General features: G+C 42.3%; 1 protein-coding gene across 1 annotated transcript in view; it reads right to left on the bottom strand.

Moving 5' to 3' along the window:
- The window catches only part of LOC124550796 (neprilysin-1-like), a 487,987-nt gene that overhangs the window by 39,956 nt on the left and 434,270 nt on the right, over nucleotides 1-13,761 (bottom strand). The gene's annotated exons all lie outside the window — the stretch shown is intronic.

Below are 13,761 nucleotides of genomic sequence, written 5' to 3'. Positions count from 1 at the left end.
TGAAACATGCGGCCCCTTCACAGATTAAGTTATTTAGTAAGTTAGTTACATGTTCCACAGATCAAGTAAAGTATTATTTTATCGAAATTACGTGAACGACGAGTCACTATACAGTATACGCATACATGATTAGCCGAGCGGTTCTAGGCGCTACAGTCTGGAACCGCGCGACCGCTACGGTCGCAGTTTCGAATCCCACCTCTGGCGTGGATGTGTGTGATGTCCTTAGGTTAGTTAGGTTTAAGTAGTTCTAAGTTCTGGGGGACTGATGACCTCAGATGTTAAGTGCCATGGTGCTCAGAGCCATTTGAACCATACATGATTAGTGTTAACATTAACGAACACATTTTCAGTCCTACCCATGCAGCTTCTCGTAATTGTTTTCTGGCTACCAGTTTCCAAGGAGAAATTCTTCAATGTAATATGAACAGTCCAGGAGCAATGATTTTAAATTAGATTAAAAGGTTGCTTTGCTACGTGTCACTGATTTTATGTTATTTGGAAAATGAGTAAAAAGTTTTGTTGCTACATATTGAACTCCTGTCTGAGCCACTGACAGCTTGAACAGTGGGTAATAAAGTTCATTTGTCCTAGTGTTGTAGGTATGTACATCACTGTTATTCTCGAATTGTGATGGATTGTTAATGACAAAATTTGTTCCCGAATATATGTATTGTGATAGCGTAGTTAAATTGCCTAGCTTCTTGAAGAGGTACCTACATGAGGTTCATGGGTTAACATCACATATTATTAACACTGTTCACTTTTGTGCAATCAATACTTTCTTTCGTAGTGATGAGTTAGCACAGATAATTATATCGTACGACATTACTGAGTGGAAATATGCAAAAGATGTCAGGAGATTGATACGTTTATTTCCAAGATTAGCAGTCATACGAAGAGCAAAAGCAGCTGAACTTAACTGTTTCTTCCAGTTAAAGTTTTCATCAATATGTACACCCAAAAATTTGGAGCATTCCACCCTACTTATTGGCTTCTTCTCATGTGCTACATCAATTCTTGGCACGACTCTAGTTGTTGCATGGAACTGACTGTAGTACGTTTTTTCAAAATTTATAGAGATTCCATTGTCAGGGAACCACATAATAAATATTTGGAAAATATTTACCAGCTTTTATACTACTTTCTCTCTAATGGGATTTATTATAATATTAGTATTGTCTGCAAAAGTACCAATTTTGCTTGTTGAATTTTAAGTGGAAGGTCATTCACATATATAAGGAATAGGAGTAGACCCAAAATTGAACCCTGTGCGACTCATTTATGATTTTTTCCCCCACCCGGTTATTAAAATTTTCTACCTTTCCGACACTGAACTGTTCAGCCCAACCTTTTGTATTCTGTTTGTTAAGTATGAATCAGACTAGATGTGTGTAAAGCTATCAGTTCCACAAAAATTGAGTTTTCCTAAGAGACTAAGATGATTACACAATCAAACGTCTTGAAAAGATGACAACTGGCAATGTATCATTACTTAAGGTTTGTACTATTTGTTGAGTGCATGTATAAATAACATTCTTAGTCGGGTATCGTTTCTAGTATCCAAACTGTTTTCTCAATTGAAGCATGAAGTCAAAATACCTCGATTCTGGTAAGTAACTTTACTTATAATCATTGACAAATTTTGAACTATTTCGCCTAATCAAGATACAATTTCAGTTTTTTAATTTTGAGTTTTTTTACAACAATCACAATAACTTTCGGTTACATTTTTACTTTACAGTGACTTTTATTTTTCATATTTTTAGTCCTTCCACACCCTTTCGATCTTTGTGCAATTATCTATATTTAGTTCACAAAAACTGTAGAACTCAAAAAATGGTGGTTTGTGATAACTGAAAGATAAATCACCAAGTTTATTTGCATATCTTTGTTGCAGGTGAAGCTGAGTAGAAAATACTATAGCCATTGTCGTTGTAAAATGGCGTCACGCGAAGAGAAAGTGCAGTGAGTTTTGTGGCATCACGAGACAAAATCTGCATCTATTGTGAAGCGAAATTTTCGAAGACAATACGGAAGAGAAGCGCCTGATGGAGTATTTGTGCCTGGTACATGAAGTTTAAATACACCGGCAGTGTGTTGCATCTCCTGCGAACAGGGCTGCGTTCAGTCAGGGGGGTATAAAGTGTCGGAGATGCGCAACAGGTGTTCTTACGAAGCCCTTCCAAATCTACTCGGTATGCACCTAGTGAATTAGCGAGTTCTAGGACGACGGTGCAAAGAATTCTACACAACGGATTGACCGTGCATGCATGTAGGGTCCAGACAAGTATGGAACTTGTCGAGCAGCTTTTGCGATTGATACGTTGGCACCAATCGACACTAGCAATAAGCATCTTCAACGAAATTGTTTTTCAGATGAGGCTACTTTCCATGCATAAGGCAAAGTTAACAGGGACACTGAGAGGATATGGTATTCGGAAATTCCTCTTGTTGCCTTAGATCAGGTTACGGATTCCCCTAAAAAGAATGTGTGATGCGGTTAAATGTATGACAGAGTAAGTAGCCATTTCTTTGGTCGGAGATCGGTAACAGCTAACATCTATCTGGATAGGATACGTCAGATTGCGGACCCACAACAAAGAGACTTGCAGCCTGAAGTGATTTTCCAACAAGTGTGAGCACTGCCTCATTGGAGATTGCAGCTTTGAAATTTTCTTGATGAAGCACTTTCTGATAGGTGGCTTGCGCATGACGGTCCCACTGCCTGCCCTGCGAGATCACCAGACATAATACCTTTAGATTTCTTCTTGTGGGGCTACGTAAAGGACAAGGTTTAAGCTACCTGATTTGGAAACATGAGGAAGAGGATAACAGATGCTGTTGCTGCTGTTACACAACGGATGTTGTCCAACGTATGGAGTGACAACGAAAATCGATTATACAATCTTAGAGCAACAAACGGCTCACATGTTGTGCTTTAATGGTATCATAGCAAAAGCTTGGTGATTTATTCTTCATTTGTCACATACCACAAACTTGTAAGTTATACAGCTCTCGTAAAATAAATGTCGCTAATTGTACAAGGACTTCAGTTCTGTCCTCAATTATAAACATGGCTTACATGCGAGCAAAACAAGCAGTCTGTCAGTTAGCTATATTGAGTTATCCACATAACTGGCCATCAACGTAACTTAAAATTATATGTAACTTAATTTCATTCTTCAGACACGTCGTAATTCTGACGTATGTCTTGCTTGAGGCCATGGCAATGATATCACAAGTCACATGAAAAAAAAAGTCTGAGTTGACGGTGGGCAGTTTCGTGGACAGTTTTGAAGAATGCCGAGTTAATTAGGCTTGATATCCTCCAACATCTATTTTTCAAAATAACGCATTGGCAACAATCACTGAGCCAGGTGCGATATGGTTCGGTTTTTGTTCTGAGCAACAATAAACAAGTATTACTTGAATTTTTGTTTATTATTTACGAAGATAAATCACCTAAAACTTTGGACAACTGTTAACCACTTCTTTTTCTTTTTCCTGGCCTTCATCATGCTTCTACGCTGGGCCAGCATGTTTTTTATGGCTTTGGCTGGTTGATTGTGCCAGGTACCTTTCCTGTCGTCATCCCTTTGACTCCAAGCGACGGAATTTGTGTACGCCAACAGTCTAATTCTAGCGTTATCCTGCCTGGAAGCCTACGAACATGCCAATGAATCGTGTAATTGAGGTGAGACCTGTGTCCAGCCAAATATTCGCCTAGTCGCAAATAGGAAAACGCCTAAAATCCACACCCAGGCTGGCCAGAACAACGGCCTTCGCCGTGAATTAGCCGCCCAGATGTCATTTGGGAAGTTGCATGCCGCCAAGCGTAGCTATCTGGACGAATCGGCAGATAACGAGCAGAAGATACCGACATGGTTTATTCACATTAATGTGACCACCGCCAATGTTCGATGTCAGATGCAATAACCAAGTGCAATAACCACCCACTGACGGCAGGTGGCTGCACTAGCATTGGGGGGTACACAAAGCATGCCAAGGCGACACGGACAACAGTGTAGCCGTTGTATTACAAAAATGGAGCGATTTACCCGACGTCCAAAAGGGCATAGCCATTGCCTTTTGTACCAAGGGTGGAACCATTTCTGAAAGTGCAAAGTTTGTGAACTGTTCATATGCCACGGTGATTAAAGTGTATTGTGCAATGCGAAAATGGGTCTATCCAGTTCTGGCACTGCGGGCAACTGCAGTACACTGCAGACCGTAGATGACAGGATGGGGCTGATGGCTGTGGAGATGTGTATGGGCGAATTGACGTGCAACTATTGAACAGCTGACCGTCCAGATGAATCAAGGACTACCAGCAGCGTCTCCTCAACAACTCTTCAGCAAGCGTTGCTGGACATGGGCTCCCACAGAAGGCACTTGGTTCGTGCATCCATGCTGACTGCTGTACATCACCAACGATGGTTGGAGTATGCAAATATGCACACCCTTGCCACAACAGAACGTCTACTGGGTGGCGATAGGTGGCCTTTCCAGATGAATCAGGTTTAGGCTCCTTACAACTGACAGAAAACACCCTGCAACAAACACTGGAAGGGTCCAGGCTGGAGGGGAGAGCATTACGATATGGGGAATATTTTCGTTGCATTCCCTGGATGATCTCGTTCTCTGGAAGGTACAGTGTATCAACACAGATATGCATCTGATCTCGCAGACCATGTTCACCCCCATATTCAGTTTGTCTTTCCTCAACATGGTGGCATCTGCCAGAAGGACAGTTCAAGTCACACAGCTCAAAGTGCACGCGCATGATTCGAAGAGCATCAGCATGAGTCACCATACTCCCTTGGCCACCAAAGTCACCAAACTACGACCCAACCGAGAATGCGGGGGACCAACTCAGATGTGCTGTTCGCGTCGTGGACCCTCAACCGAGAAACTCATCGCAGCTGGTGACAGCAATGGAGTCAGCGTGGCTCCACACCCCAGTCGATATCTTCCAGAAACTCACTGACTCTTCATGCACGGGGTCCCGGGTTCGATTCCCAGTGGGGTCAGAGATTTTCACCTGCCTCGAGATGACTGGGTGTTTGTGTTGTCCTCATCATTTCATCACCATTCAAGCAAGTGGCGAGATTGGACTGAACAAAGGTTGGGAATTTGTACAGGCGTGGATAACCGCGCAGTTGAGCGCCTCACAGTCCAAACATCATCATCATCATCATCATCATCATCATCTCTTCCTGCACGTCTTGCAGAGGTCCGTGCTACAACTGGTGGTTACTCAGGCTTTTGGGAGGTGGTCACATTAACGTGACTTGAGTGTATACCCATTGGAGTTGCAGGTTTGGAAATCTGCCGATGACAGCTACTTTTTGCGAACTAAACGACGAAGCATATTAGATTTCCGAGAGAGAAGGTCTAAGAGAGTCTCTCCGTTTCTGATGCCTGCGGCCCAACTAAAGATTCTGAGTAAGGAGGAACGTAAACAGCCATAGGATGATTTGCTAATCTAGCGAAACTCGTGAGGCTTGTATCCAGATAAGGTGGTATCCTTTAGATAGAACACAAGGCAGAAAAGAAGAGGCACTTTTAAACATGTGTCGGTATTTCGTTCAGATCTTATTAGCGGTGCCATGATGTCCACCATTATATGCTCCATCATCGATATTCAGTTAATTCAATGTTCACTAGAAATGCAGACGTCCACCACCAACTATAAAATCACATCCTTTGGTGACAATTGGCGAATGTCTATAAAGCTTTAAGAAAAATTTGACACAATAATAGAAAATTTCAGGTATGTGCAAAGTAGAGGAACAACCCCAACATGAGCATACTACAGAGTTACTTTCAACTGAAGACAGCTTTACACCACCAAAAGCCGCTAGCAAATAATTATTCTACTGTGAAACATCGTCAGCGTATTGCAGACTTTAGAATGCAGATTGGTATAAACCACGAGTACATAATTTTAATGTGCCTCAAACGTACAAGTATATTTAGCACTGTGGAAGTAAGGACAGAACGTCGGCCAGCATAGAATTAAAAATCACTTCCAGTCACCTCTTCGATACATGGGTCAGTCCAACGGATCTTCAGCGCCCAATGGAAACGCTATGTGGTATTATTTTACACAAACAACTTCAACACTAAAATTTTCCTGCTGGAAACTCCTTCGGTCACTCATAAATCGTATTTAGCATTATTATAAAACGGTTTCAAAATGGCTAGAAGAAAATAGTCGTTTGGTGCTACGTCGAGATTAATGGCTTGATCCTTAAGAAATTAACAAAAAAACGTTTTAGGTCCCGACCGTTTCCCGTTTCGTGTGACTTAGGGTCAAGAAATATGGAGCAAAAACCATGCATCGGTATTTATCATTCTTGGTATGACCAGCCTATCGAAGCCCATTCGAGGTCTTAAAAAGTGTCTGTTGACGTTTGTGGGTTCATGTGGAGTCGAGATATCGATCAACAAAATGCTATCGTTTCCCCAAGAGAAATTCCCTGAGTTATTTATATATGCAATGTTACGCCTACTGCATCTGTAACCTTACGGTTTACAAATATAAGTAAGAACATTACACAGTATAACAACATAACAATTCCGAACGATATTAAAAATATCGTGAAACCTTACAGACTCCTGCTTTTGACGGTCATTTTTATTTATTGTGGATAGGGATGTGATATAATTTTTAATTTCACTGTATTAGTAGAGTTCATATGTTATCTAGAAAGAATAATGAATGGAGATAGTGCAGAGAAATTTAAGGTGGAGACGGACAAGGTATATTGGGAGACAGTAAGTTGGGGGGAAATAAGATGTATACTGAAAAAGCAGAGAGTGTTCTAGGGAAGAAGCAACTGAACCCAAGGAAACCACAAACGGCTCAAGATCTCATAAAAAAACTAACCTGGTTGAGAAAAATAGGCTTTAACTGCGAGAGAAGAATAAAAGAAACCGAATACAACTATGTGTCGCACGGAAATGGATAACTGATCTTTCAAATCTAATAGGATGGAACACTATCAGCGGCATTAACAAAAAGTAAAACAAATAACATATCAAAGAGTTGAAATATCAGTGATCATTCAAATGATTTAACTCTGGCGCTACTGCGCCATGCTTCAAATATTCTACTCAATACCGTTAAGGGAAGACTAAAAGCAAAGGTTAAACGACATTTAGGAGAAGACGGTTTGTTTTGGGGGGAAGGAAATGGAAACAGAAGGTTATAATGACACTACAAATTACCTCAGAAAGAAAAAGTGTGAGGAACAGGAAAACGTATGCTTTTTTTCATTGACGTAGAGAAAACTTTTGAGAGATTGGACTGGACGGTACTGCTTGGAAATCTGAAGAGATAAAAGATTGAGTCACAGTCTGTACGAAACCGTTAGTACAGAATATATTTCAGTGGTAGTAAGAAATAGGCTAGGATAATAAGAGGTGTCCGACAAAGATGCTCTCTTCATATTTATTTAATTTATCCATGAAAAGTTAAAAAACGATGAAAAGTGGCACCAAAGGGCTCAAAATTAACGATAAATAAGTACATCGTATTCGATTTGATGATGCGTGCTAGCCTTAGGAGGATATGAAATATATGTTAAAAATTTTTGTTGTTGTTGTCCTGGATAACCACAAATTGAAAATAAACGCAGACAAAACTAAAATAATAAATACTTACGAGACTAAAATAATGGTGATAAATCAATCTAATGGACAAGCAAGGGCAAATATTAAGACAGTAAACAAAACGCTAATGCAGGTACATGAATTCCGCTACTTGGGAAGTATAATAACAGAGACAACAAAATTGTAATAGACGTTAAAAGAAGTAGTTCGGTAGCTAAACAAGCCTTCATAAACAAGAGTAATTTGTTAATAAACATCCGCTTTAATAGAATAACAAGAAAGAAATTTCTAGAAAGAATTTTCACTCTGCAGCGGAATATACACTGATTTGAAACTTCTTATCACATTAAAAATGTGTGCCGGACTGGGAACTGAAACTGGGACCTTTGCCTTTCACGGACAAATGCTCACCTGCTGAGATATCCAAACACGATTCACGACCCTCCGCATTGCTGGTAGGACGGGTCGTGAGTCATCCGCGAGTAGCTGAGTCGGTAGAGCCTTGTACGCGAAAGGTAAAGGAACTAGGTTCTACTGACGGTCCGCCACAGAATTTTAATCTTCAGAGAAACTTCAGGAAAGAAGTTCATCAAGACTTTTGTCGTCTGGTTTTTTATTGCACTGCTTAAATGCTGAAGATATGCCGTTTTGTGTGTAAGGAAAGTAATATTAGTATTCGTACTATGTTGCGAGCGACTTCAGATTTTACTCTGTTACATTATGTGAATTCTACTCATTGTGCAGTGTTGGAAACGTGTAACATATGATTCAAACATCGTCTGGGATGTGATGCTCCATGTAAGTTCATTACAAGTGCTACATCGCATTTGACAGCATGAACATGGCTATAAGAAATCAAGAATAATCATATTAGTTACTATTGGTTGAGACATTTATTTCAAGGAAGTGGTGGTGGTGAGATGATTCCAGAGAACATGACTGAGAAGTAGCAAAAAACCTATTTGTCGTTCAGGATTCATTTACTCCATCACGCTTGTGAAATTCCTCTGGCTATGTGGCAGTACTGTTGGTGTCACAAGAGAGAAACAGTTTAGTTAGTTAATAAGTGTTCGGTGTTTTAGGACGCTAAACGATGAGGTCATCAGTGTCCTTGCATGAAATAAATAGAGACAAGAGCTGTGAAAATCTATTAAAAACAAAAAAATGTAAAACTAAGCTGTATCAACAAACAGGAATTTAAAATAAAACACAGACATCGAGTAATTAAGAAAAGACCATCCACATAATGCGGATAAAACTACAGAATAAGTACATTACATAAAGTATAAAGTAGCACAGCTGGTACATACAAGGTGTGATTCAGAAGTTTCAAGACAGTCATTTCTGAGTAGGGGAGCAGACACAGACTGGTTCCGCTGGGTGGGGGAAGTAGTGGGGGGAGGAGGAGGTCTCAGGGAACAAACTGACGCTGCGGCAGTTTCCTCCAGAACCCTGGAAAGTGCGCATTGCTTGCAGCGTGAGTGTGTGTCATTGACCTCAGTCGAAAAGTGGGAGACGCGAAAGTGGAGCAGCGTTATGCGACTAAGTTTAGCGTGAAACTGAACAAAACCGCCACAGAGACTCTCAGGCCTTTAAGGAAAAAGCCATGTTCTGTGCAATGGTTTTCATGTGGCGCAAACGTTTCAAAGATGGCTGCGGGAATGTTGAAGACGGCGAACGCTCCGGGAGGCCGTCATCAAGCCGAACGGATCAAAATGTGGAGAGCGTGCAGGAACTTCTAAACAATGACCATCGAGTTGAGGGATCTTTTTTTTCACTTGCCGCCCTGCTTTTACGACCCACCACCTAATTGCTTAAGGTGAGTCTTTATTGACCACTTAGCCGCTGCGATTGGTATATGGGCGCTGATATGGCTGAACCTCCGCACCAGTTCCCGCATCTGATCGCACCGTTACCCATGTCCCGCCACGTGGAGGTGGGTCATAGTTTATCATGTTTTGCTTTTGTCTCTTTTATTTTATTTCCTTTTACTTGGTTATCTTTGTTTGCTATTAGTCTTTCTTTTCTTTTCTTTATGGCAGCTTTCCCAAACAGTTTAACAAACATTTACTTGAAATTTAAATTTTGAAAAAGAAATACAAAAATATAGTTTAGAATGAAGACGAGGAAAGAAGATAGGAAAAGAAGAAGTTTATAGTCCCTCCACCCTGGGGAACTGAGGATGAAAGCCTTGGAATTAGTCGTCAAGGCATGATCCTCAGTCTCCAATCCTTCGCTTCCTTTAACTAACTAGATCTATGCTAATTACTAAAGCTGGTACTAAGATAATTACTCTGTTAACAGGTTTTAAGTGCCATGTTTGCCTGTGGCAATTGAGATGGTGCGCCGACACTGTTTACATCTACTCATGTTGAGCTTTGGTTATGTGTAATCTATTGTGATAGCTGTACATTATGTTTAGACTAATGCATTTCTGTCGGTCTTCTTTCTGTCTCGGTTTTCATCCTCCACATAATGGCGTTTATATAGGTGCTGCATCTAGGTTTGTCGTCTGTTCGGTCTCTCGAGCCTGTACGCTTTATGGCATTCATCTAAGATTTTTTCTGTCAGTAAGTTTAGTTTGTCCCGTAAGTCTGGTGTTCTGATTGCATCGTATATGTATCGTTCAGTTTGTAAGTTTTGTATTCCTGGTGTGTTCCTGTGTTGTCTGTATTTGCCGCAGAATAGGATTGTGTGTTTGGGGCTTCCCATACCGCCGCATGTACATGTAGATGTGTCTCTTAGACTCACGCAGTACAAGTGCGTGAGATAAGGTCCGTGCCCAGTCAAGAAATGCGCCATGCCGCGGCTAGGACCGTCACGTTTTATTCTTAACCTTTCCGCGATATCCGGAAAAAGTGTATGTACTCTCCGTCCCTTATCACTTGTGCCCCATTCATCTGGCCATGTATCGATTTTTCATTGTTTGAGGTCCCGCTTGTCGCTCAGCGGAGAACCAGTTATTATATTAACCTGGTCTAGTCTGCCCATCTTTAACCAGTACCGTGTGGCACGATGCCTAATTGTTATATCTATCGGGAAGATTCCAAGCACTACACACAGCGCTTCGATCGACGTCGTGCCAAATGCTCCAGACAGTCGCATTAGGACGCTTCTCTGTCCTCGCCTAACTGCTGTTCTGTTTGTGACGAGGTTGAGTCTGTGCGCCCATGTACTGGCCGCAAAACATAGTTGAGGGATCGAGTTCGCCGCGTCCGCCTGGAGATCAAGGGCGATTGGATTCTCCACCACGACAACGCGCCCGCTCACATGTCACGCGCCGCCGCCGAAGTTCTGGTGAAGTTCAACATGACAACACTGCCACAGCCACCCTAGAGCCCCGACTTGGCTCCAAGTGACTTTTTCGTCTCCCCCGAATCAAGACAGGCCTAAAAGGGAAGTGATTCGAGTCCATCATCGCGCCATCCAGCAGGCTTCGACGAGAGCCCTTGACAGCATGACGCCCGAGGCGTTCCAGAAGGTTGTAAGTAGGCTGTTTAGGTTTTTATGTTGGTAACGCCACGTAGCGCTTTGTATGAAAATCACTGACTGTGCTGTGTGCAGTCTGTGGCTGGTTTGCTGGAATATTCGCTATTGTAGTGTTGGGCAGTTGGACGTGAACAGCGCGTAGCGTTGCGCAGTTGGAGGGGAGCCGCCAGCAGTGGTGGATGTGGGGAGACAGATGGCAGAATTTGAAGAGCGGACGATCTGGACGTGTGTTCATCAGAAAGAGTAAATTTGTAATACTGGATATTATTGACTTTTGAACATTATTAAGGTAAATACATTGTTTGTTCTCATATCAAAATCTTTCGTTTGCTGACTATGCCTATCAGTAGTTAGTGCCTTCAGTGTTTAGAATCTTTTATTTAGCTGGCAGTATTGGCGCTCGCTGTACTGCAGTAGTTTGAGTAACGAAGATTTTTGTGAAGTAAGTGATTCATGAAAGGTATAGGTTATTGTTAGTCAGGGCCATTCTTTTGCAGGTATTTTTGAAAGTCAGATTGTGTTGCGCTAAAAATATGGTGTGTTAGTTTAGTGTAGTGTTGATCAGAATAAGTAAAGAGAGTAATGTCTGAGTACGTTCAGTTTTGCTCAGCTGTTTCAAAATCAAATAACGTAAGAGTAATTTATAATTTTTTTAAGGGGATGTTTCAAGGTCTACGAACAGTGGAAAACGCGCTGGCATCGCTGTGTTGATGCTGAAGGAACATATTTTGAAGAATTTTAGTCCACTGTACTTAAAAGTCCAATAAATTTCTAGTTCTGTGTTAAGTCTTGAAACTTTTGAATCGCATCCTGTGTAAAAGGTGCCAGGTGAAGGCTAACCAAGCCACTTTGGTACACATTTAAATTGGAACATCGAGTATTTTGGGAATTCGCCGTGGCAATAAACAAAAGCTTAAAATATCAGAGAAAGTACCACCACAGCTGTATTTTGAGAATGTCTTTATTCGATAAGCGACGAGTTTCGGCGGTACGGTACCGCCATCCTCAGGCCTCACCACTGCCAGAAGACTTATTGATTTCCTTGGCTCATTTGCTGTTGGATCGTTGTTACTAGCACACGTGGCTATTCCATCAGAAGTCTATACTCGGCACCGTGTTGTCTACACACCCGCATTTTCGTCGTTTAAAGTAAAGAGGGCAGGTCCTGTGGGGGAAACAGTTCTGCTCTCAGGTCGTCATACAAATCACTCTCAATTAAAATACACTACTGGTCATTAAAATTGCCACACCACGAAGATGACGTGCTATAGACGCGAAAGTTAACTGACAGGAAGAAGATGCTCTGGTATGCAAATGATTAGCTTTTTAGAGCATTCACACAAGGTTGGCGCCGGTGGCGACACCTACAATGTGCTCACATGAGGAAAGCTTCCAACCGATTTCTCATACACAAGCAGCAGTTGACCGGCGTTGCCTGGTGAAACGTTGTTGTCATGCCTCATGTAAGGAGGAGAAATGCGTACCATCACGTTTCCGACTTTGATAAAGGTTGGATTGCAGCCTATCGCGATTGCGGTTTATCGTATCGCGACAGTGCTGCTCGCGTTGATCGAGATCCAATGACTGTTAGCAGAATATGGAATCGGTGGGTTCACGAGGGGAATACGGAACGCCGTGCTGGATGCCAACGGCCTCGTATCACTAGCAGTCGAGATGACAGGCATCTTATTCGCTTGACTGTAACGGATCGTGCAGCCACGTCTCGATCCCTGAGTCGACAGATGGTGACGTTTGCAAGACAACAACCATCTACACGAAAAGTTAGACGACGTTTGCAGCATTGTGGACTATCAGCTCGGAGACCATGGCTGCAGTTACCCTTGAAGCTGCAGCATAGACAGGAGCGCCTGCGATGGTGTACTCACCGACGAACCTGCGTGCACGAATGGCAAAACGTCATTTTTTCGGATGAATCCAGGTTCTGCTTACAGCATCATGATGGTCGCATCCGTGTTTGGCGACATCGCGGTGAACTCACATTGGAAGCGCGTATTCATCATCGCCATACTGGCGTATCACCCGACTTGATGTTATGGGGTGCCATTGGTTACACGTCTCGGTCACCTCTTGTTCGCATTGACGGCACTTTGAACGGTGGACGTTACATTTTAGATGTGTTACGACCCGTGGCTCTACCCTTCATTCGATCCCTGCGAAACCCTACATTTCAGCAGGACAATGCACGACCACATATTGCAGGTTCTGTACGAGCCTTCCTGGATACAGAAAATGTTCGACTGCTGCCCTGGCCAGCACATTCTCCAGATCTCTCACCACTTGAAAACGTCTGGTCAATGGTGGCCGAGCAACTACTCCTGATGAACTGTGGTATCGTGTTGAAGCTGCATGGGCAGATGTACCTGTAGACGCCATCCGACCTCTGTTTGACTCAATGCCCAGGCGTATCAAGGCCGTTATTATGGCCAGAGGTGGTTTGTCAGGGTACTGATGTCTCAGGATCTATGCACCCAAATTGCATAAAAATGTAATCACATGTCAGTTATAGTATAACATATTTGTCCATGAATACCCGTTTATCATCCGCATTTCTTCTTGGCGTAGCAACATTAATGGCCAGTAGTGCATGCTGCATCGACACTTGGGTTCAACGTCTTTGACGCACTGGTGGCT

The sequence above is a fragment of the Schistocerca americana genome, chromosome 9 (genome assembly GCF_021461395.2).
Source record: "Schistocerca americana isolate TAMUIC-IGC-003095 chromosome 9, iqSchAmer2.1, whole genome shotgun sequence".
Lineage (NCBI taxonomy): Eukaryota > Metazoa > Arthropoda > Insecta > Orthoptera > Acrididae > Schistocerca > Schistocerca americana.
The sequence above is the reverse complement of the archived record's forward strand: the minus strand, read 5'-3'. Positions and strand labels throughout refer to the sequence as shown.